The 23,234-nt window shown below is 44.2% G+C and overlaps 1 protein-coding gene across 1 annotated transcript in view; it reads left to right on the top strand.

Moving 5' to 3' along the window:
* Positions 1-11,881: 11,881 nt before the first annotated feature.
* GPR141 (G protein-coupled receptor 141) overlaps positions 11,882-23,234 on the top strand; it is a 37,030-nt gene continuing 25,677 nt past the window's right edge. Inside the window, exon 1 of the mRNA XM_030549356.1 lies at positions 11,882-11,957. The gene's annotated coding sequence lies outside the window, so the exon portion shown is untranslated. The remainder of the gene's footprint in view (positions 11,958-23,234) is intronic.

The following is a 23,234-nucleotide window of genomic DNA, read 5'->3' on the forward strand; positions in this document are numbered from 1 at the left end:
GATGTCAACAAATTGGAGAGAGTCCGGAGGAGAACAACAAAAATGATATAACATTTAGAAAACATGACCCATGAGGAAAGGCTGAAAGAACTGGGCATATTTAGTCTAGCGAAAAGACTAAATGGGTGCATGATAACTGTTTTAAAATAGGTAAAAGGTTGTTGTAAAGAGGAGGGTGATCAATTGTTTGCCATATCCACTGAAAGGAGGATAAGAAGTTATGGGCTTAATCTGCAGCAAGGGAGACCTAGGCTAGATATTAGGAAAAAATTCTCACTATTCGGATAGTTAAGTACTGTAATAAGCTTCCAATGGAGATTGGGCAATCTCCATCACTGGAAGTTTTTAAGAACAAGTTAGACAAACACCTGTCAGGGATGGTCTAAGCATACTTAAAGCTGCTGCAGCACAGGGGGCTGGACTAGATAACCTCCCTTGTAGCCCTACATTTCTATGATTCTCTTAAAACAATTGGAAAATAGTGATAACTGAGTTCTAACAATATGTGATATGTACTAACTTACTGAATGTCTCAGACCAGGACACGGCACAGAGACACAGCCCTACTGGCATTAATGAATTATCTCCCCATGGCAATAGAGGCTATATGTTAATGCTTATACTAGTCAACCTCTCTGTTGCCTTTGAGGAGTTGGACCACAGAGTGCTATTGACCTACCTGCACAGCAAACCTGGAATGGTACGGTACTGCAGAGGCTCCAACTTCTCCTCTAACAGGATACAATGACAGTGGACAATTTCTGCTTACCTCAGGGAGCCCTCAATAGTGGAGTCTCTTAGAGCATTACGAAATTCCTCCTCTCTCTTCAATATACATCAGACTATTTTGAGTTGCAGGGATATGCCATGAGCTCTGCTGCCAACAACATGCCAAGGACATTCATTTGTGTATCATTTTCAACAGATGCAGCCATGGCCACCACAAGGATGTCATAATGCCTACAGGAGAGCAGCACCTAGAGGGAGACCAGCTGGCTCAAACTCAACCCATGCAAGACCAAAGTGATGCTGGTTGGAAGGGCTGCTTTGGAAAACTAGCAAGATGCCATTGAAGAACTCTACCCCATTTTAACAAAGGGTTGAGAAACCTCTAGGTCCTGTTCAACTTAGAAGTAAGCACAGGTTAACAAGAAGTATGGATTGCAAAAAAGCCACCTTCGGCCATCAGCTAGATAGGACACTTCACTCTTTTTTTCTCTTGGGTGATCTACCCAAAGTGATTCATGCACTCACCTCCTCAACTGGATTACTGAAACTAGCTATTACTAAAGATGAAAGCAATGCAGCAGCTCCTACTTGTGCAGAATCAGGGTACCTGTAGCCTCAAAAGGACAGGCTACTATGAACACAATACTGCAGTTCTCAGATTCCTCCATTAATTCCTACTCTGGTTCCACTGCTGGTTCGAAGTCTCAGTAGTTAGCATCAAAGTCACCAATAATTCAGGACCTAGCTATATTTGCAATTGAATTTCCATCTGCAATCCACAAAGGCTGCCGTGCTCCTACAGGACAGTGCAATTAACAAACACCAAGATGAAGCACATGAAAACAAGAAAGAAAGTGTTCTCAATGAAAGTGGCTGCATTTTGTTTTCAATAAGTATCTTTGCCAACTGACTCAATATACCTACAGAATGATAGGCGTGAGTTAAAAGCTACACTCAAATTTATAAACCTAAGAAAGAGGATAGCATTTAGGATAGAAAAAAAGGATATCGTTTATCTCAAATAAGCGAGTTAAAAAGATCTTACCCATATTTACTTAAGAGACTAGTGTGCATTCCATACAGAGAGATCCACAAGTAAAAATCTGGATGATGTACTGTAAAGGAACAACAATCCCTTTCTAAGCAGTTGGTGTCTGGGAGAGATACCACTAATGTTTCAACATCCTGTGATGGTATGTTTTTGGTCCTCCAAAGGTTGCCAGGGTTTTGGAGGGAAAAAAGAAAGCATCAGATCCTATTTCTAATTTAAAAAAAAAAAGTGTAACCCTTCTGCCACGTGGAGTCAGCAGCAAAAAGGGCCAGGTTCAATATCTATTCTAGGGGTTCCTCTTAACAACAGGAGATAGAACCATCTTGAGCTGCCACCCAGTAATCTGGGAAAACTAAACACCACCCCCCAGGAGCCTCTAAGGGTTTGCCTACACTACCAAGTTTTGTTGACAAAACCTATCTCGACACCCAAAAGTCGACAAAACAAAAATCGCCAAAGGGTGATCACACTAGCTCCCTCTGTCGACAGATCATGTCCACACTGGGGACACCATCATCGACAGGGTGAGCAATGCACCGTGGGTATGTATCCCACAGTGCAGTGTTGTGGGAAGGAAGAGCTGATCGCTGCGTATCTTGGGATTTTCTCCGGGAGTTCTCCCACAGCCCCCTCAGCTGCTAAGAGCAGCATGATGAGTATCTCTGTGAGCAATCTGTGCTGAAGAATGGCAAAGCAGCACAGCAGTCTGTCCCCCTCCGCCTGCAGCAGCGTCTGCCTGATGCTGTGTTCCTAGCGCAGGGCAGAACAGGAGCATTCCAATGATTTGCTCTTTGTTCCCCAAAGGGAGCAGCACACAGATACTTCCCGGAGCTTTGAAAGGGGAAGGGCACATGCCTGCAGGGCAGCAGAGATCAAAACACTGAGCAAAGCAATCAGGGGCAGGCATTGTGGGATACTGGTGGAAGCCAGTTCTGTCGACAAAACAATCAGCAGTGTCTACACTGGCTCTTTGTCAATGGTAAAGGGAGAGGAAAAGACAAAAGTCTCTTATAGGGGTGGAAGTTTTTTGTCACCAAAACTGGGCAATTTTTGTAACAAAAGTCCCATTGTAGTGTGTACGCTCTTGCTGTTTTGTTGTCAAAATGCAGTTTTTGGTGACAAAACTTGGTAGTGTAGGCAAGGCCTAAGAAGCAATACTTCCCCTCTTGCAAGCACTGAGTCTGTGTACAACAAAATAAGAGAAACAAGGTGGGTGAGACAATATCTTTTATTGGACCAACTTTTGTTGGTGAGTGAGACAAGCTTTCAAGCTATCCAGAGCTCTTCCTCAGGTCTGGGAAAGGTACTCAGTGTCACAGCTAAATACAGATAGTTCAACCTAAGTGGTCAGCACATATTCTAAGGGACCATTCAAGGCACGACCTGTAAACACTCATAGGTCATAGGTCAGAAAGGGAGGTTAGTGGGTTAAAGATTGTTGTAACCAACTAACCCTCTTCTTGTCTTCTGACTACAGGGGTGTTAACACCTTTCACTCATATAATAAGGATAACAACATTTCATTACCTCTGCATTGAAATACTGGAGTGATTTGTAACTCAAACCAGCCAAAATCGATCATTTTGGCAAAGCAGCTCCGTCATGCTGATCACCTAGGCAAAGTAGACATATCTGTGCAAACATGATCTACTCCTGAAGTCTTTTTCCCTCCCTGCATTCCTAGATGTCAGGGACAGCTAATTCAGACCCTGCCTACAGTAGAAAAAAATGTATCTTTTAAAAAAAAAATAAGAAAACTAAAACTTTTGCACAGACACTTATCAGTTCATTTTCATTGTCCTGCTCTCTTGTAGTTTCACACAGGCAGGACAGGAAATACAGAACAAGAACGTGATAGCTGAAGGGTATACTGGTAAACAGTTCTGTTTTAAAGATAGTTTTCAATACAAATGTTGTGGTTGGGGCTGTGCTCTTTAAATAGTTTTGTGGCTTTTAACTTTAACTGATGACACACAGGTTGCAATCATTAAATTTGAAAATGTGAAAAAATGTTTGGAGGCCTTCAGATTTCTAATCATCTTATTGAAACAAAAAGAAAATGTAATTTGCTGACCACCACAACCAAGCCATACTGATGAATTACCCTGCCTCCTCCTTAAAATCATGACTGAACACAAGCTGCTGGGTTTATTATTCATTTTCTTTACAAGGAGAACACAGTGACCTTTTTCACCAGGGTGCAGATCCTTCTGCTTTTAGTGAGAGCAAACGTTCAGAATTTGCCATAAAAGTAATGCAGAACATTGCTGACATCACAGTCAAGAACATCGCGAACAGTTCCAAGTCAGAGAAGTCTGATTCCAATGCCTCTTTCAGCTTTCCTTCCTTTACTTCTCCAAGCAGCCAAAGTGTTTAACATTCAGTATATATTCAGAGACAGGGATTGGTCCTGCTTTGAGCAGGATGTTGGACTAGATGACCTCCTGAGGTCCCTTCCAACCCTGATAGTCTATGATTCTATGTATTTTCAACTTGAAGTAAATGTTTAGTGAGATCATTAGCTTTCACAAGTTCAGATGAGAAACTTAATACTGGGACTGGTTATAGCACAAAAATGGGAATCAGATGACCAGGATTCTAATCCTGGCTTTTCCTCCACATTTGCTATGTAACGTTGAACAAATCCTCTAAATGCACTGTGTCTGAGTTTCCCTATCTGTAAAATGGGGGTAATAGTACATCACAGAGTTATTAAGAGGAATTCATCTGTGCTTTCAAAGCTCTTTAACTCCTCAGATGGATGTGAGGGGATGAAAGCAACATAATAAAATATTATTGTTATCGTTCAGAAAGTACGATTATTCCATTTGAGAATTAAAGTGATTGTAAGCTTTAAATCCAGGATGATTACAATTTTATAGAATAGGTTTCATAACCAAAACCTACCAGTAATTGGAGGAGTAATTTTCTTATTAAATTTAAAAAAAAAACCCAACTGTCTAGCCATCATTAGAAGCAGTCATCATTTTTTTCATTATTGTCCTTTATCCTGTACAATCTTTACATTAGACTAGAACAGAAAATGAAATGACCTTTCTGGTTTCTCTAGTTTTCCAAAATAAATATCCTCCTAGTTTTGTGGAAAACGAATATTCTTTTTTTGCACATGCCTTAGAAAACATCATCACCTTTTATTATCCTATTATAATTACCACTTTTGAGTATCGATAGCATTTATCTGCAGCTCTAAAAGTTTACAAACAGATATGTAAAATAGGTAAAATACCTATGTATATACCATAGTGATACAATCTTCTGTGGTATAGTAGGGAATAGAGTCATCTAAAACCATTCTATGGCATTCACTCTTAATGCTACTCCTTCTCTCTCTTCCTTGTAAACTGTTTGAAGAAAATGCAAAGGATTCAACTTCTTCAACCTCGTCTAATATTATAAAATATACTGCTATAAGATACCACAGAAGCAGGGATAATTCAAGTGTTGCCCTTTCACTCTGTTTAGTAATTGGATAATGAGCTTCAATAAGAACATGTCTGTCTATAGATTAAATTAAACCCGATGCTACAGAATATAATATGGATAATATAGTCCCAAGAGTTAAAACATTTAAGAATAATCACTTGGTTGCACCTGCTGAATCGACCTATGGGACAGTTAGCACATGTGAAGTAATGATAGCCATAATGTAAAATTATATATTTCAGATGTTACCATGTGCCGTGCAGCAGCATGCTTTAAACAAGCAAAGGAAGTGGAGTAATATTTCAGTGTTTCTTGCCAGATTACAATATCTAACCCTAAACTACACAAAAAGACTGTTAGACTAAAAACATGTGCTCGCCATAAGAACTGGACAAACTTGACTGTGGTCACTTCCTGTGGCTAGTCTAGCGAATGGGTTTACTGGCACGAAGATTCACAGAAAAAGCACATTTTAAGCAAATATTGGAGAGTGCTTGGAGAAGGGATTAGAACAATTCTCTAGCTCACCCCCAGAAGTCCGCAGCAGGACGGACTCCTTTAGCACTCTGCAATACACAGGATGTGAAGGCATTCTGCTGAGTCTCTATACAACAATAAGAATAGGAAGAGACTGCCCGGACGTAGATGGGTTCCAAATAACTGTGTTTATTAACTATATCTAAGCATACAAGGCCTAGCTACATTTATATACTGGCACACTGCCAGGGTTCTGGTGGATTCTCCAGTAGAAGAGAGGGAGGCACACGAGAGGACTCAAATAGAGAGGCACTCACCAGAGAAGAGGCACTGCAGGGTTTAAGTTTTGCAGAAGACCTTGCACAGATCGGTTAGATTCCTGAGTGACTTGTACACACCATGCTTATTGGTAACCATACAACCTCTGGGACTCTAATCCTAATTACAAAAACGATTTATTTCTATCCTTCTTTCGCGGCCCCCAGCTGAGGCTGCTTTCCCCATTCAGCCCCGCTTTCCCTTCCTAGCCACAGTCCTCTCCCCGGGCTGTTTTAAGCCTTTAAAGGCAGGAGTGGGTGACCACCCCACTACGCCTCCCACCTCAAGATCCCCTCCACTGTGGAGGGGGTGTTCCTATCTCCCTAGCTTCCCTCTCAGCTGGGCCTGCAGGAGGTCTTTCTCCCACTGCAGGTTTTCTATTAAGAGGAGCAACCTGCTTCCTTCTTTTGCAGTCTGAGTACCCACCGTAGGTCGTCTCGCTCCTGCGTGGGTTCCACTTTTTATTTGGGGCCTTTCTGTCCCAGACAATCTCTCTTCTGGGCCCCTGGTCTTCCCCATCCCCTCCTTTCGAGTAGTCTCAGACCGAGCCTGATCCTCTGGCCTCCCCCTCCTTTTCTGTCTTTCAGGCCATCCTTGTGGCACAGGAAGCACAGCCAGTGCCTTCCTTTGGCCACCTCTGGTCTAGGCCTGGTGCTGAGAGTTCCATGAGGGCACTCCCTCTTCTTGTGCCCAGGCTCACCACAGGCCCAACAAGTTTGGAGCCCCCCGTTAGCTTCACAGGGGGTACTTGAGTCTCTCCACCATGTCCCAGTCGGAGCCTCTTTGCTCTGTCCCGATAGGAGCATTCCCTTTTCAAGTGTCCCTGTTGCCCACAGGTGAAAGTCTTTAGGCCCCGGTACTGGCCTCCAGCCCCAGGTGCCTGGCCCCTGTTGAGGACCATATGCCCTCCCCCGCTGCAGCTGAAGCAGCCCCGCTTGCTGCTCGGCGAGCTGGGCCACACAGGCTCTCCAATAATAGTCCCTCATTCTGTCCTGCATCTCCACCTTCAGTTCCTTCACTCGGATCTAGGCAACTGTCCCACAGTTAGTGGTAATTGGGACAAAATACAACATGGTTTTACAAAAGGTAGATCGTGCCAAACCAACCTGAACTCCTTCTTTGACAAGGTAACAGATTTTTTAGACAAAGGAAACGCAGTGGATCTAATTTACCTCAATTTCAGTAAGGCATTTGATATGGTTCCACATGGGGAATTATTAGCTAAATTGGAAAAGATGGGGATCAATATGAACATTTAAAGGTGGATAAGGAACCAGTTAAAGGGAAGACTACAATGGGTCATACTGAAAGGCGACCTGTCAGGCTGGAAGGAGGTTACTAGTGGAGTTCCTCAGGGACAAATCTTATTTAATCTTGTTATTATTGACCTTGGCACAAAAAGTGGGAATGTGCTAATAATGTCTGCAGATGACACAAAGCTAGGAGGTATTGCTAATACAGAGAAGGATCAGGATATCATACAGGAAGATCTGGATGACCTTGTAAACTGGAGTAATAGTAATAGGATGAAATTTAATAGGGAAAAGTGCAAGGTCATGCATTTAGGGATTAATAACAAGAATTTCGATTATAAATTGGGGATGCATCAGTTGGAAGTAACAGAGGAGGAGAAGGGCATCAAGTATTGGTTGATCACAGGATGACTATGAGCCACCAATGTGATATGGCTGTTAAAAAGCGAATGTGGTCTTAGGATGCATCAGGCAAGGTATTTCCAGTAAAGATAAGTAGGTGTTAGTACGATTATACAAGGCACTAGTGAGACCTCATCTGGAATATTGTGTGCAGTTCTGGTCTCCCATGTTTAAGAAGGATGAATTCAAACTGGAACAGGTACAGAGAAGGGCTACTAGGATGATCTGAGGAATGGAAAACCTGTCTTATGAAAGGAGACTCAAAGAACTTGGCTTGTTTAGCCTAACCAAAAGAAGGCTGAGGGAGATATGATTGCTTTTTATCAGAGGGATAAATATCAGGGAGGGAGAGGAATTATTTAAGATTAGTACCAATGTGGACACAAGAACAAATGGATATAAACTGGACACTAGAAAGTTTAGACTTGAAATTAGATGAAGGTTTCTAACCATTAGAGGAGTGAAGTTCTGGAACAGTCTTCCAAGAAGAATAGTGGGGGCAAGAGACATATCTGGCTTCAAGACTAAGCTTGATAAGTTTATGGAGGGGATGGTATGATGGGATAGCCTAACTTTGGCAATTAATTCATCTTTGATTATTAGCGGGTAAATATGCCCAATGATCTGTGATGGGATGTTAGATGGGGTGGGATTTGAGTTACTACAGAGAATTCTTTCCTGGGTGCTGGCTGGTGAGTCTTGCCCACATACTCAGTGTTTAACTGATCGCCATATTTGGGATTGGGAAGGAATTTTCCTCTAGGGCAGATTGGCAGAGACCCTGGAGGTTTTTCGCCTTCCTCTGTAGCATGGGGCCTGGGTCACTTGCTGGAGGATTCTCTGAACCTTGAGGTCTTTGAACCACAATTTGAGGACTTCAATAACTCAGACATAGGTTAGAGGATTGTTACAGGAGTGGGTGGGTGAGATTCTGTGGCCTGTGTTGTGCAAGAGGTCACACTAGATGATCATAATGGTCTCTCTGACCTTAAAGTCTGTGAGTCCATGAGAGTCCTCGCCCTGGCCCCTTGAATCAAGGGCGGACCGCACGTGCGTGCATTCTGCACCATAATGTAATGGGACGGGACTCACCCCTGCGGCACCTTCTGCTGGTCATCTCAGAGAATTAGCGTTTCCAGCCTATGGAGTGTCCTTTGCAGGCTGGTGTCCCACTGCCGCTGGCCTCTGTGTCCCTCTCAGGACCTAGTGCCCCTTCTATCTGGGGTGCTGCCCCCTGGCAATACCCCCACATTCTGCCTCTGGGTCTCCCTCTCCAGGGAACCTCCAACCCTCTAATTCCCACCTTGCCTCAGTCGTGGGCTACTGCCAGTCAGCATCTAGCCCCCACTCACGGGGGCAGACTGCAGTGTAAAAGCCACTCATCATACGCAAGGGGGGTTTGGACCTGCTGCACCTGCCTACCTGTGGGCTGCCCCCTGCAACCCCAGGACCTAATTGGCCTTCCACAAGGCCGCAGCCTGGGGGGTTTCCAGGCCAGAGCTCCCCAGCTCCCTTGGCCTTCCCCCAGCCCTGCTCCACTCCAGGTACCTTCTCTCAGCTCCCTGCAGCCAGGTCCCTCCTTCTCAAAGCTAGCGAAAGTCTCTCTCTGGATTCTGGCCCCAGCCCTCTTATAAGGGCCATCTGGGCCCTCATTAAGCCAGCCTGGACCTGATTGGGGAATGGCCCCTAGCTGAGGCTGCTTTCCCCAATCAGTTCCGCTTTTCCTTCTCCGCCACAGCCCTCTCCCCAGGCTGTTTTAAGCCTTTTAAGGCAGGAGAATGTGACCACCTCGCTACAATGATCTTATGTATATGAGACTATGTGTGGCAATTGAAAATATTTATTTTACAAAAGGATTGCTTTGATAAGTTTTATTTGTACGAGTCTGAAGCAACAGAATGGGCCCGTGACAGTATCTCTTTATAAGTCTTTATAAGACTTTATGGAAATATGCTTAGAATGTGTTTTATGCTATATATGCCATGTAACATATCTACTGAATGTATTAATCCTATTTGTATGCATGTATCATTTTTGTATTCGAAGTTATGAATGTTGGCTGTGTACTGGCTTGATTTCTAAGTAACCTTAGTAAAGCATTTGGTCAGTTCCTGGAGAAAGGAATGTTGAAATTAAGTGCCTAATCAAGAAACACTTAAAGGACAATGGATCTTGGAATGCTCCAATCTACATGTAAACAATGGATGCTACCTGTAAAAACTTTGAGTCGTGCATGGACATGTGACTTGCCCAGGTGACTCCTAAACTCCATCTTGGAGCTGGACTTTGCTTAGAGGTAAGGAGGGGGTCTCCATCCACAAGATAAAGTCTATTTAAACTCCTGAGAGACCCCTCCATTTTGTCTCCAGCTGGCTAAAAAGAGAACCTCTGCACCCCCAGGGCCGGTGCAACCATTTAGGCGACCTAGACGGTCGCCTAGGGCACTAGGATTTGGGGGGGCACCATTTTCTTCAGCAGTGACCACAGCGGCCGGATCTTTGGCTACCCCAGTTACCGCTGGCATTTAGGCAGAGGGAGCTGGGGCAAGGGAGCACGGGGAGGGCCGCCTGCAGCAAGTAAGCGGGTGTGGGGGGCGGCATGCAGGGGAACTCCCCACCTCAGCTCACCCCTGCCCCGCCTCCTCCTCCCCGAGCACACCATGGCTGCTTCACTTCTCCCGCCTCCCAGGCTTGCGGTGCCTAAGCTGATTGGCGCCGCAAACCTGGGAGGCAGGATAAGTGAAGCAGCGACGGCATGCTCGGGGTGCTCATGCGCTGAGCAAAGGTGAGCTGGGGCAGGGGGGATGTGCCTCAGGGCAGAGGGTGTGGGGTGGGGAGCTGCCGCAAGGGGGGTGCCTCAGGCGAAGAGGAGGAGCTGCTGTGGGGGTGAGGGAGAGAGGGCGCAAGATGGAAGTTTCCCCTAGAGCGCAAAACATCCTTGCACAGGCCCTGTCTACCCCCCAGAATACTTGAAAGAAACTGGAACAAAGGACAGTGTGCAAGGAGGAGAGCGATTGCTGGACCCAGGCTAAAAGGAGATTTGTCTGTAAAAGGGAGCATTGTGGAACTGGTGAGGATCTTATCTGTATTCAGTTTGATTAGACATAGATTTGTGCATTTTATTTTCTTTTGCTTGGTGATTTACTTTGTTCTGTCTGTTACTACTTGGAACCACTTAAATCCTACTTTCTGTATTTAATAAAATCACTTTTTACTTATTAATTAACTCAGAGTATGTATTAATACCAGGGGGAGCAAACAACTGTGCATATCTCTCTATCAATGTTATAGAGGACGAACAATTTATGAGTTTACCCTGCATAAACTTTATACAGGGTAAAATGGATTTATTTGGGTTTAGACCTCACTGGGTTAGTTGGGCATCTGAGTGTTAGAGACAAGCACACTCTGTTAGCTGCTTTCAGGTAAACCTGCAGCTTTGGGGCAAGCAGTCCAGACCCTGAGTTTTTGTTGGAGCAGACGAGAGTGTCGGGCTCAGCAAGACAGGGTGCTGGAGTCCTGAGCTGGCAGGGAAGGCAGGAGCAGAGGTAGTCTTGGCACATCAGGGGGGAGTTTCTGTGATCCAACCCAACACAGTGCCAAATCCTCAAATTCTCCTTACCATACTCATATGTGTAATAACATAGAATTTAAATCCCACTGACTTAAAATCCCCCTCAATTTACTTATGGCAGCAGTCCCATTCAAATCAGACACAGATGGTAAAAAAAAAAAAAAGGCAAATTCAACTTTATGCTTATTGACTCTGACAAAAACCAAAGACCAGCAGGAGTCCTAATGAGCTGTTTAACCAGGACCACAGAATGAAGAACAGCCACAAGAGCTACACAAAGCTATGAACTCTTGCAAGCACTGAATCAAATTTTAAATGCTGGCTTGCACCTCATGCTACAGATTAGAACTTGCTCCCACTCTCTCACATGCACACTTTCACACACCATGTTTTCCCCTTTCAATTACTTTGGATCCCTTTTTTATGTAGGTGCAATTGTTTTCAAACAGCTGTCTGTTATAATCATTGGAAATATTTAATGTACGTTAAAATATAATGACACTTAGAAATTTTACATCAGGTCATTGGATCAGGCAGAGTGAGTTTGTCAGACATTCGTTTGTGGTTTAGTGGTTGGTTGTGACATTTCAGGAACCATAAACATTTGGTCTCAGTTCTTCAGCAGCAGCTGTTTGTACAGTGTTGAATTTCCAGTGAACTCTGTGATTCTCCTGATAAATATCTGCATTCTTCTGCATAATGAATGTGAGGTAAGCACTTTTAATTGTATTTAACAGTGATATTGAAGTTAGGATCTTGTTCTCAGGAACAAGAAGACAAAGCAACTGAGCTGTCCTCTTAAACTCAGATGAGAACACTTCAGCTTTAAACTGAATTTACCAGATTCTATCAGGAGATAAAACTTTAAAAAAAAAAAAAGCTACCAGAAAAATCTTTAGGATAAAGTTTTTAAAAAGTCACATTTGTACTTAGGCTGCAGCTGCTGAGGTGAATATTGTGCTCTGTGAAGTTTATGTTAGATAAGTACGATAATGTTAAAAGTGTTTACTTAGTGGTCAGGGATGCATGTACAGGAACGTTGGCCTGCTTCTATCATAGCGTCTATTGTGACCCAAGGGGTGCTGGAACAATTTGTATAGTAGGGGTGCTCAGAGCCATTTAATCAAACTGTAAACCCTGTATGTAATGGAAACCACTTCACGCCATGGGCTGCTGCTGCACCCCCAGCACCCCTAGTTCCAGCATCTATGCTGTGACCACCAAAACCTCTTAATGCCAATTGGCAAGGTGGTTACAGGAATATCCTGATTCTGATGTATACATTCTGGTTCACCAAAGACTATCATGCAAGGTCTTAAATTAAAAGCTAGTGTCACACTGGTCATCAATACCATTGTGAAATGTATGTACAGATACTATGTAAGGAGCTATGTGTATGAATGGAAAACATGTCCTTAGAGTCCGTATCAAGGTATTAGTCACCAGCAAAGGTAAAATACAGGTTTTCTCTTAGACAAAAATGTTTCTCTCTCTGTCAGAATGTAAATTAAGCATTGTAAGCTAACACAAGGGATGGTTACTTACATATGAAGTCAAATGTTAATGAAGAGATGTGAACTCAACATGAAAAGAACACACAGGAAAAAGCAAGTCCTGGAGGGTTATCCTGTTTATGAGTAAAGACAATGGACTTTGGGGTTATTTCTAGAAGGCAAGGAAGACACCCAGGTGCCCTTTGCTAAGGAAGAAAACAAGGGCTTCTGCATTCATGAATGTGGTTGAAGACTCATTCTGTCTTGGTTGAAAATGCCAAAGAGAACTTTAGGTGAGAGAGAACTTCTTTAGACATGAGGTTAACCTATTAGTCTCTAGAATGTGTTTTATTGTTTTGTTTTATATGTAACCACTTGTTTCCAATATTCTTACTCACAGTTCCTTGAATCTCTGATCATAAATGTATTCTTGTCATCACCATAAATATATCTGAGTACTGTAAAGTTAAGCAAAGTGCTGGTCCTGAGTTGAATCTTGCAGTCTGGTGTGTGCTGTTCCCTTGGGAATAGTAGGCCTGGTAATTCTGGGAGTGTTCAGTAGATAGGGGGCTGGACATTGCACAGAACACTCAAGAGTATTCGGGGGCTGATGTGTGCCTGTCGCTACCTATATAGAACGCGTGAAGCCTGTAGAGGCCCGGGAGGCAGTGCTTGTATTGCCAGAGGCTGTTGGTTTCAGGGAGCTGACCCACAGCAAGCACTCTTTCATGCTAAGGTCAGATAATGGTGAGGTGACTCACAACCCTAGGTACACCTGGGGAGCATCACATCTACACCCTAGAAATCCTTTCCAGCATTTAATATGCATTTCTGAAAAGAAAATGCAGAACGGAAACATTAACATTATTAGTGGTGCTGGTGACTGGTCTTTTCCTAACGATGGATGAAAAGCAAATATCCAACTACCCAAAACTTGAGTGCCACTGCTACCCCATGTGCCACATCATAATGTCACTTAATTTAGGAGAACTCTCACACAGGGCGCCTGGGGCAAACTGCCGATTTTGCCCCCCACCATTCCCTCACCACTGACTGTAGTCATGTCTTTGCTGATAATTGCTTATGTATCTGCAACTAAGGAGTCTGGCTGGATTCTCAAATATCATTGCATGATTGTCTTTCAACAGTAGTCAAGATGGCTTGTTTTCATTTCATTTCAAGCTAGAAGGTTGAAGCTTTTTTTTGTTGTTGTGAACCTCACCAGTATAATTCAGGCCTTTGTCACCTCGAAACTAGACTTTTGTATTTAAGACTACCTCTTAAAGCTAATGAAGAATATGTCAGTCTCCTCGCATGAATCGCCTCTTAGCCACAAGCATTTTTAAGCAGTGCTCAATGTTCTACACTAGCTGCCTGTAGTTTGTGGATAGTTTAAGGTGTTGGTTCTGACATTTAAAGCCCCAAATGGCTCAAGACCGTCCCACCTGAGAGACTATCTCTTTCCCTGGGATATTTTGCCACAATTAAGATCTGCAGAGGCACTTGAGCCAGAGCCCTCTCATTATAAAAGAGAAGGGACCAAATAGGATATTCTCAGTGAGGACTCCTTTCCTTTGAAATATATGGCTGTCCCTTTGGCCAAAGCAGCCTGAATCTGCTGACCTTCAGGGCATGCTCCAAGGCACATCTTTTTAAGAGGGCTGCTGAAGAGGCACATGTTGTTCAAGACTAACGCATAGGGAAGTGGGAAGTATGCTTGTTTATTTTGCCTTGTCTTACTGCACGATTATTAGTATGATCATATGCTGCAGGAGTGCTGTTTATTTTGCTATACTGACATGATACTTTCTTGGAGTTCCTAGGACTGTGAGTCACCTTGTTACCCACTGCCTGCCAGCATGAAGGGGTCTTTCTTGTAGTTGCTGTGAGCCAGCTCCCTATCACAATCAGCCTCACCACCACTCAAGCACTCTTCTCAGAATTCTGCCAGCCCTTCCTTTGCCTTGCAGGGAACACAAGATATACCTCATCCCAAAGTCCCTCTAGCAGCGGCTCCTGCAAGGTCCAGCCCCTATCACTGGACACACAGAAATAACCAGCATGCATGGAGTGGAAAATACAGGAGCAGGTATAAATACATGAAAATATGAGATTTGCCTTACCAAGTGTGAGATCAGCCTAATGAGACAATTCAATTGACAGCAGGATAAAATAAATTATAAATAAATAAAAGGAGAAAAAATAACTTTTGAAGTGGTAATGAGAATGGCCCATTTCAGAGAGTTGACAAGAAGGTGTGAGTAACAGTAGGGGGAAATTAGTATTGGGGAAATTAGGTTTAGGTTTTGTAATGACTCAACCACTCCCAGTCTTTATTCAGGCCTAATATGATGGTGTCTAGATTGCAAATTAATTCCAGTTCTGCAGTTTCACATTGGAGTCTGTTTTTGAAGGTTTTTTGTTGAAGAATTGCCACTTTCAGATCTATTATTGAGTGACTAGGGAGACTGAAATGTTCTTCTACTGGTTTTTGAATGTTATGATTCCTAATATCAGATTTGTGTCCATTTATTTTTTTGTGTAGAGACTGCCCTGTCTGGCCAATGTACATGGCAGAGGGGTATTGCTGCTTCTGTATTTTCCATTCCATGCATCTGATGAAGTGGGTTCTAGCCCAGGAAAGCTTATGCCCAAATAAATTTCTTAGTCTCTAAGGTGCCACAAGGGCTCCTTGTTGTTTTGCTAATACAGACTAACACGGCTACCACTCTGAAACCTGTCAGAAATAAGCAAGTTCACTGTCCCCCAAGGAAACAGTATACACATCAGCTTATTTGGTTCAACTGAGGATTCACACTTGGCTTAATACCCTAGCATTGAGATGCATTTATAATAAAAACAAGAATAAGTTTATTAACACAGAACAGAGATTCAAAGATTCAGATAAATAGTGAGTAAACATATTGGAAACAGAATGGTTACAAACAGAACAAAACAAAACCTAACCACAGTCCTAGGTCCTCACTTATTAATGGCTACCTTTCCTATTTAATACAGCAGATTTTCTCCCAAGGATTTAGTTTTTGACAGAGCTGCTGGTTTACAGTCAAACCAGGATCCAAGTTTTCATGAAAACATGCCCTTCAAAGGTGTTTCCTCAGTAAATGGATAGCAAAATGGCCTTATGTTCCTCCTTATATTTCCCCAAACTCATTGATTTGACCCCAGTGACAGGATGACCTCCTGTGTTTCCCTTCCTGATGTGCTTGTCCAAGTTGTCTTCATATCCTTACATTGACTTGAAATGGAAATGTAGTTCCAGTTGTGTCTGGCTTACAATATTTAATCTACATATGAGCCTAGGCAGATGTATGAATATACAACCCTTTGTCTGTCAAAACCAGATTTTCACCTCTGCTGGGGAATAACACCTTGATACAAACTATAAAGACATATTTTCAGCATATAGACATAACTTTTAAAATATAATCAGTACATACATTTCACAACAGTATAAATGACCATCATGATCCTAGCTTTCATTTAAGATCTCACATGATATTCTTCATACATAAATACTATTGCAGCAATGTGTTAGATGTAGTGAATTTGTCAGGCCTGGTAGAAGTTGCTGTTACTGAACAGGGACCCTTTTGCCAGCTGGAATTGAGGGATTCTTAGGGTCACAACTGAATTACTGTTTTTTAAAATAAATTGTCAGAGGCACCTAGAATGTCATAAAAGTGCCTCTTCTCATTTTGCAGGTGTAAAGAAAGAAAAATATAAACAGATGAAATACTTGGAATTCAAAAGTGACATAGGTTACTCAATCTGGGAAACTTCTTGTTCTTTCATTTGCCATTGATAAGGTCATACAAAATAAAATAAAATATTAATTAAGAACTAGGCTCTTGCTGGAAACAAGTCTTTTTTGCGTGGTGGGGGGAGAATCATTCCATTGTTGGATTTTAGCTCAACAGCTAAGAATATTTTGGTGCCGTATGAGGGGTATCAGTGTTGCAATTGTCATTCTTGTTAAGGAATATCTGAGAGAAGGAATTAACTGGGAGGAAATGAAGAGACTGAGGCCATGGCTACACTTACAGTTCTGCAGCGCTGGTAGTTACAGCTGTGTTCGTACAGCTGTGTAGGGCTAGTGCTGCAGTGTGGCCACAGCGCTGCAGTGTGGCCACATTTGCAGCATTTGCAGCGCTGTTGGGAGTGGTGCATCATGGGCAGCTATCCCAGCATTCAAGTGGCTGCAACATGCTTTTCAAAAGAGGGGGGTGGGGTGGAATGTGACAGGGAGCGTGGGGGAGACAGAGAGAATGGATTTTTGGAGCTCACACTGTTCTCAGCTCCCTGCCTTGCAAGTTCTAAGGACTGGAAGACACACAGTGCCTACTTTCAATCATTTTAAAAGTTCTGACCCCTTCCCCCACCCCTCTCTCATTCACTAAATGCAAATTATGCACTCCTAAATAGCCGTCAGACCAGATAAGCATCTGGTCAACATGGACTTCCCCCTCCCGCTCTGCCGTGTGAGCGTGCTGTTTCTCTCTTCAAGCAAACAGCTGTGAACATTCCAAAGTAATTCCCCTGCCTGCCTCCGCTCGCTCAGCAAACAGGAGCTGTGTTTGTTTATTAAATAAGCAGTTTGGCTGAACTCCGAGCTCCCCCTTTCTTCCGGTTTGTTGTGGACAGGAATTCTGGGATACCTCCTTATACCCCGGAGGTCAATAAAAGCGCTGGTGGGGTCCACACTTGCTGACCAGCGCGATCCAGCGCTGGAATCGCTACACCCGAGGCTCGACCGGGTGTACAGCCAGCGCTGGAACCAGGGAGTTGCAGCACTGGCCGTGCTTTGCAAGTGTGGCCACATCCTAAGTTGCAGCGCTGTAACCCCCTCACCAGCGCAGCAACTCTCTAGTGTAGCCGTGGCCTCAGATACAACTTCACAGCGACAGATGCAGACAGCTAAGTCTGAATCAGAGCAATCTTACCTACAAAATAATGTGAAAGTTCCTGAAAGGGTGTAACAGTTGACACTGTCACCATATGCAAATAACATGAATTCATCAAGTTGTTTAACATTCAGAAAAGCTCCCACAGTTCAAAGATGAAATCAAGGCGGAAATGATTTCCCTTCATGTCGAGTGCTGGATAAGCAACGATTTAGGATTAGAGTTCATATGTCCAACACTTTCTACATGGGGAAAATGAACCCACAAATTATTTAGGGATTCTTGTTTAATGCCGAGTGGGATTTTTTTTTCTTTGTCAGCTTAATGTAGACAATGAAATATTTTTTTTTCTCCCTTAATCAAATTAAGAAAAAAATCTGGGTTTGAGCCAAGGAGACACTGCATCACTTTCACTTTCACTGTCACATATTTGAAAGGAGAAAAAGGTAGATTGAGCAAATTGATCCTGGGCAAGTTGATGCCTTTCGGTCCAAATTCAGTAAATCAATTAAGCACACACTTAAGTGTTTTGCTGAATAGGGGCACTAGTCTCTCAGGAAGAAATGGTGAAGACCCTAAATCCATAGTCAGCGGAAAAACTTCTACTGATGTCAATTGGCTTTGGCTAAGTGTCAGAGCCTGTAACCTGGCAGTCTGACCTGGTGGTTGGAGGTAGGCATTGTGCCAGGGTCAGAAGCCAAAGATCAGAGTCAGAGTCCAAAGCCACACCAAAGGTCAAGCCAAAGCATAGATGACTGGTGCCTCCTGATACTGGGGGGCGAGAGGGAACAATGTAAAGGAGGGGAAAACACATGACCCCATAATGTGTTGCCTCTGGGGGGAACTTCCAGCCCCACCTCCCTGGGCCAGGTCAGCCTATCTTGCTGGCTCCTGAGGGGCTGGGGCCACAGGACCAGGGAGCATGTGCCTCTGGGCTTGGCTGGGGATAGGCCCAGCCTAGGGAGACTCACAGCATTAGTGTCTCCTCAGAGCTCACAGACATGTCAGCAGGGGAAGTGCAGGCAATGTAGGGTGACCAGATGGCCTGATTTTAGATGGACAGTCCTGATATTTGGGTTTTTTTCTTATATAGGATCCTATTACCCCCATCCCCATCTCAATTTTTCACACTTGCTACATGGCCACCCTAAGGCAATGCCCCTACCTCCAGCTGAGTGGAGACCAGGGAACCTGCTCCCAGTGCATTCCCTAGAGACCCCCCACCCAGTGCACAGCCTGGGGCTGCCACGCTATCCCAAACCCACCACAGTTACTTTGTGGGGTGGGGAGGCTCTGTCCTTCTCCCGCTGTGCTTCCCCACTGGCATATTCAGTCCCTCTCTTGGCAGCCAGGCCCAGGAGGGGCGTGGGAGGGAGATGTTTCTCATCCTGCTGAAGGTGACTGCTCTGGGTCACTGTCTTTGTGCAGCGTGGTAGCTGCTTGAGAGAGAGCCTAGCTGGGAGGGCAGAAGTGGCCCACTCCTTCTGCTAGGGTGACCAGATGTCCCAATTTTATAGGGACAGTCCCAATTTTTGGGTCTTTTTCTTACATAGGCTCCTATGTCCCACCCCCTCCATCCTGATTTTTCACATTTGCTGGCTGGTCACCCTACCTTCTGCTCTCCACCCAGGCCTGGCTGCCAGGGACAGGGGCCAAGCAAGCTGGAAATGTGCTGGAGGCATGGGGGAACTCTGCCCTACTCAGCCTCTGTCTTTGGCAGCCAGGCCTGAACAGGGAGCGGAGAGGGTGGGTTGCCACCACCTTCCCAGCCAGGTTCTCACAGGCAGCTGCAGTGCGGCACAGAGCAGCAACCTGGAGCAGCTGGCATGAGACTTGGCTGGTCCCACCCCCTCCACTCCCTGCCAGGGACAGGGGTTGAGCATGCTCGCCGGCAGGTGCAGCAGCAGAAGGACAGAGCCCCTGTCCCTCTCCCCGCATCCCAGCAAGCCAAGCAGAAATCTGGAGGTGCACTTAAGCCCCGGGATGCCCTCCGCATAGCTGTCACCTATAAGCAACAACCCCTAGCAACTAGGTGTTAGACAAGGAGTGGGACAGGAACATGAAGATTTATGCCTGGTGATATCAAATCAGCAGTCTGCTGCTGGTCACCTGACCCTGCTGAGTCGCAGCCATAGTCTCTGGTGGTGGAATGTTAGTTGCAGTACCCAGAACTGAGGTAGCACAGAGGGTGAGGCTCTCATTTAGCAATCCTCTAGGCTGGGGTTTACTGTTGTAGTACCTGCTACTAAGGTCTTAAGTGTAGTGCTTCTCATATCAGACAGCAGTATGCTGCCAATCCAGCTTCAGTGTGAAGAGGCTGGGGAATTAACACCCTCCTGGACTGGCGCACTTGTAAACTCCCCAGGGTGAAGGCTGAAAAAGGGAGGACATGTAGAGAATCCAGGCTTCAGCTCTTAACATGTTACTGCTGCAGCAAAAATGCACACAGTTCTCTAAGAAAGGCTGGTAATGAGATTATTGTTAATGCCATTAGTTTCACACTTTTGCAAATGCTCACATTAAAGCGCTTAATCTAACATGCATTGGCCTGGAATAGAAATCTCAGAGTTTATCGTTTTACTGCAACACACACAGTGTCAGGCCAAACACTTTGTCTGTAATACAGCAGTAGGCGCTTACAGTGTCTTGTTTAATTATGCATCTTTGGCTTCTCTAATTAGGAAAGGCTATTGCACACCACTGTACTTTTGAAATACAACACATAGCTATTCCTGTGCTGTAACTCCCCTGAAAGAGGTACAAGGAGGAAACCTTTCATCCATGCCCCTGTTTATCCCAAATGCTTTCTTTACTGTAGTGATATAATAAAGTACTTAATATTTATTAATGTTGAAGTAGGAAAGAATCTTCTGTATCTATTCTGTTTAACAATGGTATTTCTACAAGCCTATTCCCATGGTATTTTTATATTGATACTTGAGTGTAATGTAGATAGCTCGGGGGATTCATACAGCACACTTTATTATATTATGCTTCATACAGATTATGTTTTTGCAACATGAAAAAGACGTTTATTACAAATATTAAAATTTGCTGCGCATCTTACAGCCGTTGTATTAACCTCTCTAAATGGACAGCGAAGGCAAAAAATTGTGGGAATAAGAGCATGAGAGCAGTGGTTTCAATAACAGTTTTGATAGACAGTAGTGTGAGACTTGCTATCTTGATAGAACTTTTTCTTCTTTTGAAAGAAACTTCTTCAAAATATGCTACCCGGGGTGGCAAGCAGGTAATGATGAACCCACGTGCATTTGAAACAAATGTTAGGGTGAATACCATCTTTCTGAAAACACAGGTGCTTTATTTTCTTGGAACATCTTGTAGGGAATAGACTCACTTCTATCTTACAATCTAATCTCATGTTTAAGCTGGGAGCAAGTGTCCTTCCCTGCCAATCACTTTTCCCTCAGTGATTTTTATCATGCTGCTGAGAACAAGTTCTGATAACAAGTGAATGGCTGTACTGGATTTTTGATGAAAAGCATGTCTATTGAACATCTAGTGGTATGTGACAGATGTGAACCAGCAAAAACCTGCAGGAAGAGATAAAATTAAGCAGGTGATATATTGCTGGAAGTGTGCCATTATTAAAAATAAATAACACCCTTTCTGAAAATATCAGAGTCTAGATTGGAGTCTGAGTTGGCATTTTGTGTAAATTGTTCCGGACGCTTCAAATGCTGTCAGTAATAAGTGACAAGGGCAAAGCAGAATGTCAGTAGAGGATGTCAATAGAAACAGGAAACGTTAGGGTGGTTGTTAGAGTCAGAGCTGTTATTTTTATAGATTTGTGAATTAAAAAAAGTTCATTGTTCATTGATAAAGAGAAGCACAATAGATTGTGATGTGTTTTAGTGGGTAACCATCTACAGTATTGCCCTTATGAAAGTTCTGGTATAGGGAACAGCTACCCTGAAACTTTGTGGGTGGTTTTGGTACTTTATTCTTTAACAAAATATGGTGAGTCACTTTCGTGCTTGTAAGTGAGACATTACCAACGCTGGTTTGGCCCAGACATAGAGCTGCTGGCTACCACTATATAAACTTTCTCCACATAATCCTGCCTCCTCTCCTCACTCTTGATCTGCAACACCCTAGGCATTTCTGTCGTGGGCCTCCTGAACGGAGACAGCCAATCATGATGAATTGTCTGGTGGTTTTTTGAAGTAGGAAAAGGGAACCAGCATTAGACCATCTAATTTAGTTCACACATGACAGCAGCCAGAATTTGAATCCTTGCTGTGATAAGATGTATGCTGGTGTAAAGCCATGGTAGATGAGAGCAGAATCATGATCATGGGTTATTATCGTGGGCTTGTCTACATTGCGAATTACACTGCAGTAAACCAAGGTGCAAATCTATAGCCCACCAGCTTTGCTACAACACACAATGAAAGTGTCATAAAAGCACCGTAGCACTGCAGATGGTCATGTAGTAGTTCACCGTGTAGACAAGCCTTGTGTCTAACATGAAATGAGAGGCCAGTCAGTGGTGGATTAGCCACTGGGCTGATGGGGCCCATATCCTGGGCCTCAGCCAACTGGGGGTCTCTGGAAAAAATCCGCTGCTGGAGCCCTGGCTGCTGGGTGGGGTGGATCATGGGACAGCCCTGTATCCCGAATCCACTCTGCGGCACCAGCGCAGGGCAGGCAGGGTAGGGGAACCCTTCTCCAGCACCCTCTGACCTGTCCCTGGCAGAAGTCGTGGGATGGGAGATGCCCCCTCCAGTAGGCTCGACCCCTTCCCCATCCTAAGCCCCTGGGCAGGGGTAGCCTCAGCGCTCCCCACTCGTCCCTGACAGAAGCCGCGGGCAGCCAGGGAAGCCCCCACGCCCGACCCCACTCTCTGGCGGAAGAGTAGGGCGAACAGGGCAGGAGAAGCCCCAGTGCCCTGACCCAGGTCTCCTGCAAAAGCATGAAAGGTGGCAGGGGAAGCCCCAGCAACTGAACTCCCACTGCAGCCATTGGACTGGAGGAGCTCTCACTCCTCACTGCACCCCAGTGCCGTGGCATGGGGACAGAAATTCTCCTGTCTTGGGGCCGCAGTGGGGCAGGGGAAGTAGCAAAAGGGGATGTGGGGCTGCAGTGGGGGAGGTGGAGGAGGACGCTAGGTGGTTCAGGTTCTGTAGTTTCCTCATCGGAGTGTTTCTGTTTTAAGACTTCTGAAAGCATGTTTCACACTTCGTCCCTCTCAGATTTTGGAAGACACTTTAGATTCTTAAACCCTGGGTTAAATACTGTATCTACCTTTAAAAATCTCACATTGGTGCCTTCTTCGTGTCTTGTCAAATCTGCAGTGAAAGTGTTAAAATGAACATGTCTGAGTCATCATCTGAGACTGCTATAACATGAAATATATGTAGAATGTGGATAAAGCAGCTGGAGACATACAGTTCTCTCACAAGGAGTTCAGTCACAAATTTAATTAATGCATTATTTTGTTAATGGGTGTCATCAGCATAGAAGCATGTCCTCTGGAATGGTGACTGAAGTTTCAATTGGTATTCTATTGTTTAACAGTGCAATTAAAACGGTGATGAATCACGAT

Source organism: Gopherus evgoodei, chromosome 2, assembly GCF_007399415.2.
Source record: "Gopherus evgoodei ecotype Sinaloan lineage chromosome 2, rGopEvg1_v1.p, whole genome shotgun sequence".
Taxonomy (NCBI): Eukaryota; Metazoa; Chordata; order Testudines; family Testudinidae; genus Gopherus; species Gopherus evgoodei.